Source organism: Saccoglossus kowalevskii, chromosome 21 (genome assembly GCF_978046115.1).
Source record: "Saccoglossus kowalevskii chromosome 21, keSacKowa6.1, whole genome shotgun sequence".
Taxonomy (NCBI): Eukaryota; Metazoa; Hemichordata; class Enteropneusta; family Harrimaniidae; genus Saccoglossus; species Saccoglossus kowalevskii.
In genome coordinates, this window is record NC_140661.1 from 16,409,208 (window position 1) to 16,414,090 (window position 4,883).

Sequence of the window (4,883 nt, forward strand, 5' to 3'; positions counted from 1 at the left end):
ACCACGTTTGAATTATAAATCCATTCAAATGAATACAATTTCAAATAGTACTTTTAGTAAATATTGATGGTTATTTTGTGAACTTAGTTTTACCCAAAAATATCGCGGATCGTTTCTTCATTTTTTATATTTTGTAATAGATGTTACATCTTTATGTCTGCGATATCGTGTTGTAAACTGATGTAAAACGTTCGTCAAAAGGGTAATTCATCTATGTATGAATCCCTAGACCTTTGCAGGTGATACAATTAATACAAGTACTCAACAACCGACTCATTGTCGATAAAGTTGTAGACTGTGTACGAGTAGCAGAAGGTAAGCGTCCAATAACTACGCTAAAACTGTGAGATAAAATGATAATACACCAGCGCATGATCGAAGTGATATGTTTAATTAACATGAAAATCTAGATGAAACTATTGACATAAACTACAACATTGTCATAAATTATTTACATTGCGTGCACTTTATTTCTGCCCAGTGACAAATAAAAAATACACATCATGAAAACAAAATGAAATTTTGAGTTTAAATTAATAAGAACGTGCGACAAATGTGTACGACTGCTCGAAGGTATCCGGTCTGTTCTAGGGCGTCGTTACTAGCAATAGGTAAATCATGATTGGGAAATAGACCAACTGCGCCGTGCACCACACCGATATTGCAAATAAAGTAAAATGTTATCCGAGGCAAACCACATAGACGAGAAGGAAACGAATAAAGATTATCTGAAAGAATAAAATGAAAATTGTAATTAGGTTTTGTGTGGCAAGACTCTAGTAACCAATCTAACATCACTCAAATGTCATTTAGTAGAATTGTCTTTGCCAAATAATAAGTTTAATTTTAGAGTCGTACACGACCTTAGAAAACAAAGATTGATGCTATAGATCTTCTTCGTTTTAAACAACTCACCGAACAATGAATATTTTAAAAAGAATAGAAACATCAAAGTGTACATTGACGTACATCGACGTCGTGGCTATTGTCCAAATGCATTTGCCTGGAGCAAAACAGTTGTATCAATGTCATCGAAAAAACAGCAACATGTTGGCTTCTGGTAGTTGCCATTGTTGTTTAATATATCGTTTAATTGTGGCACATAATCGATAATCGATGAACATGACTTTTAAAAAAACATCCTGTATTGCAATGTATTACTATTGATAATAACATTCTATTCACTATACGTTTAACACCGCATCATGAAGTAAAAGTAAATGCAATGCGCTTTTATTAAACGTCACAATTATTCTCGAATCATTATTCAAATAAATATACCGGTGTACACTAATTACTTGCTTACTGGAAAAGTCGAACAGTAACATGTTAGTTTCACTACAACACTGTACTGTAGTAGTGACATCACGTCCTATCATAATCGCAATCCACGCGACTGAGCATGTATTGAAGATATTCGAAGTACATGTCTGTGACAAATTTTATCTTTCATATTTGCATTTACTAAAATGCGTTACAGATGGCGCCAGTATAATTGCAAGATAAACGCGATTGGTTACGTTTCATTGCTACGTTGATAGTCCAAAAATACGTCTCAGATTTAAGCTATACAAATTTGGCTTCATATTAACAATGTATAAATTAATATAATTACCTATTCTTGTACATCGGCGGTGTTTTCAGCTCTGTCCATGAGTACGTCAAATGCTTTTCTCAGCGTGAGTAGATTTTCCAAAGATTGTGTGATCAATTCGTCTATCTCCGCAACTGATGATATATAATCAGATGTTCTCTTTCCAAACATCGCCGTGCCAGAGCTCTGGTAAGAGTGTAGTCTGGATGACTTTGCTGAAACGTTGACAGAGTGTATCAACAGGCACATGGCCATTAAAGCGGCGGTGATGACTGTGACTTGACGCATGACTTCAAATTTCTTGTGAAATAACCGTGTAATAGATGACGGATAATAAGCCTAAAATAAATATTACATATATTAAATGGCGAGAAAAGATTGTGAAGGATGTCTGTTCAACTAAAATGTAAATCTCAAGGATTATCGAAATCTCTACATATACCTTTCTAACCACAGCCACAGAACTTAATCAAGATTCAATGACTTGAGGAGAAAAGGGATTAACATGGAGCCGTTCCCATGACTTATAACCCGAGTTGCTAATCGCAGTAATTTGTAACTTGCTGTTATATAATACCGCGATTAGTATGATAAATACGAATCAAACACACAACTGTAATTTTATTAATCGAAATGAGATTGCTCAACTTACCCACCGACTTATCTTTTTACCTATTTTTGTAACCGTATAAATGAAAATCGGTGTGTTATTTTGAATGTACACAATTATTTTAGTTTCGTATAAAACTTGAAATTCACCAGTTACGAATACTGATTTTCCTTCTTAAACGATTGATTTCATCACGGGGGTCATTATTGAACTTGTACTAGAAAAGGGTGAAACGATACGTTTTAGCATTTATCTATTTCTAGTCGATATGAGTTGTTGTCACCAGAGTATTGTAAACTATTCTGTTTTTAAATTGTAAGTTATATTCATTATAATGTTCGAATACTGCCATTGCGTGAGCAATTAATATACACGATAATCGCGTCCATAATACACGTATATCAATTAAGCCAAACCTTTCAATACACACGTGTTTAGCAACGATGTTAGTACAAAAGAAAAATATATAAATTACGATTATCGACGATATCAGCATGTCTTTCAAAGTAATCAATGCACCATTGTGTTTCAAAACATTCTAACTGACCTGTAATGTCACTAAGATTACTTTTACCCAAAGTTAAATTGTAATCAAAAGCCCATCTTTTGTGTACCGATTCAATTTCATTTTGTGTCTGTGGCAATGCACTGACATGTATCGGTGCGTCAAAGGAGCAATACGACGGCGATTGATATATACATATATTAAATGAGAAATAACTCGTTTTATTACCCGATCAATCAATCATATACTGAATGTATAATGAGGACATTCTATCAACAGTCCAATTATTTTGGGGAGAAAACATCGTGGCGCCAACAAAGATCACTTAATAAAATTACTCGGAGTGATTGATATTTTTACACTGCCCGGTAATCACTCGTGGTCAATGAATCACGCCATAATGTGATTGCTGAAATTCTACTCACAAGAGATGACAGCCGATAAAATCTTGTGTTTTAGAGTACTCTCTACAAGGATTGTAATTCACCTGTTCTACTTTATCGTTATAAGGCTGGTTCTATAATGCATATCTTTTAAATATTGCCAACAGGATGATTCACGTGATGCCGACAATATGAATACTATATTAAAAAATATACCTAGCAAGAGTAGAGGTTGGTGTTTCTGTCACGCCATGAGCATTTCATGTTATAGTGGAAATATTTGTTAGCACAGTGCAAAGTTGAAAAAAAAACGCTAAATCGTTCATTATAACAATGAATTCGAATAGCATGCATGGGAAACGAAATGTAGAACTTCGATATGACTACTCATTGAAGTCATGTATAATGTAATATGCTAAGGCTTTATCCGTGTGTGCATATTCGGCTAATCAAAATTATACGTTTATGCGATCACACATGCTTCCTGTTAACGGTTAACTCAACACGACGACTGCGATAGGTGACTCGGCTTAACTCAATACACGTACGTGCGTTGAAATCGACAACGATCACAGGTATTGTTTATTTGCGTGACGTGTAATGCATAACATCACGTATGAATTTGACACCTCGTTGCTATATTTGTGTCTTATGCTATAGCCTGGCGATTTCGAAAAAAACGGTGAACCGATTGTACGATTGAAACGTATTGATTCAAATTTAGCGATACACCATTCAACGTAATCATCCACAAGGATTCCGCAAGCAACATGCTTTTGTTTCACATTAAATATGAATTGCGTCAGAAACCGCATGAAATATATTATATTTCTTCAAGTTCAATGAATTAAATAAAGTGCCTTGAATATTATATATGTGCAAAGTTTATTCTTTCAAAGGATGACTGACGAATTACTGCAGCATTCTAGTTTCTGATAAACAGTGACCGGTAAGACTTTATATCAAATTTCCTATAGTTTACATGATTGAGCCAAATTAGAAATAATAAATTTGTAAATGTGTTTTTCGTAATGTCCTAAAACTGTAAACAGCGATGATTTGCGTTACGGCGAACTGATTAAATAATTCCCGATGGAAAGCGTGTGGTAGGCGATAGTTCGCACAGTGAAACTAATACGACATGGACACTAATGGAGATATCGTATCGATTGATGCTAAACAGATTTATATTAACAGAAAATAACAAATGTCACATGTATGCACAGGCACATAACAACTGTATAAACTAGCTTGCCAACTCACCTTTTTAAACAGCTGTAGCCAACGTGTATGACACTTGCTATTTCGCTCACTGAATAGACGTGCTACGGTGTGTACCAAGTTTCGAGTCACTTGTGCCAGCGAAGAGCGATTCGAGCTGTTTTATACGTTGGCGAATGCGACGCTACGAATTAACGATTAGTTAGAACGGAACACCGGTTGGTTGATTTCAGCTCATTAGATCATTATGCCCCATCTGAACGTGGTGATGACGTAGGAGTGGAACTTCAGTGCCCTTCCTTAAATGGTATGGTGATTCTTTTGAATATATCCGCACGGGTACAAATAAATAAATAAACAACAAATCAAAAGACAGGAAACTACAGTAACTGTGATAAATGCGGCGACATTATTCCTAGATCAAACTGACGCTTAACCACTATGAGGAAGTGAACAACCCAATCACTGTACCGCCCCTATTTTGATAATAGAATAGTCCAATGCATGCTGTGAACAATCTGTTTTTGAAGTACTCGTTTTCTAGAAACATTAATATCGTACTGTGCTGTA

The 4,883-nt window shown here is 35.2% G+C and overlaps 1 long non-coding RNA gene across 1 annotated transcript; it reads right to left on the reverse strand.

The window, feature by feature from the left end:
- Positions 1-370: 370 nt before the first annotated feature.
- Positions 371-4,490, reverse strand: LOC102801189 (uncharacterized). Its single transcript, XR_438629.3, has 3 exons — positions 4,356-4,490; positions 1,616-1,933; positions 371-728 (listed from the first exon to the last, which is right to left on the reverse strand). It is a non-coding gene; the product is annotated as an uncharacterized LOC102801189 (long non-coding RNA).
- Between the last annotated feature and the right edge of the window lie 393 nt (positions 4,491-4,883).